At 28.9% G+C, this 467-nt stretch overlaps 1 protein-coding gene across 1 annotated transcript in view; it reads right to left on the minus strand.

Annotated features, from left to right (window-relative positions):
- Positions 1 to 395: 395 nt before the first annotated feature.
- LOC119581954 overlaps positions 396 to 467 on the minus strand; it is a gene marked incomplete in the record, with an annotated part of 20780 nt that continues 20708 nt past the window's right edge. The window contains 1 exon segment of the mRNA XM_037930134.1: positions 396 to 467.

The following is a 467-nucleotide window of genomic DNA, read 5'->3' on the forward strand; positions in this document are numbered from 1 at the left end:
TTAAAATAAAGTGATGATTTCCACGTAGTTTATTACATTTATAGGAAATCATTATATTACGAACTCTCTAGTAACATCATCTTACGACAGAATAATTTACCAAAAAAAATATATTGCAATCCAAAATAATATCTCAAGTTATATGATTATATAAATAACTTTGGCCCAAATGCGTCACATACCATTAATTATGGGCTGCATATCATGCGTTGAAAACATTGCCTAGTTTGATACTATTCCTTGTAAAGACATACATTTCTTCTACATAGGGTCTAAAAAACGGGGAAACATTATATCAAGTAATAAAACTTTTCCTGTTTAATCAGCCTAACTATAAAGGTATGAGGAAAAAACACTAAGTAGGATATTCACCAGGGTCTAAATGAAAATCACAGTTCAATAACTTTGATATCACTAATATGAAACCTATATGCTATTTAAGCATATATCTACAAAACTAAGAAAGC

Source organism: Penaeus monodon, chromosome 15 (assembly GCF_015228065.2).
Source record: "Penaeus monodon isolate SGIC_2016 chromosome 15, NSTDA_Pmon_1, whole genome shotgun sequence".
NCBI classification, from domain to species: Eukaryota; Metazoa; Arthropoda; class Malacostraca; order Decapoda; family Penaeidae; genus Penaeus; species Penaeus monodon.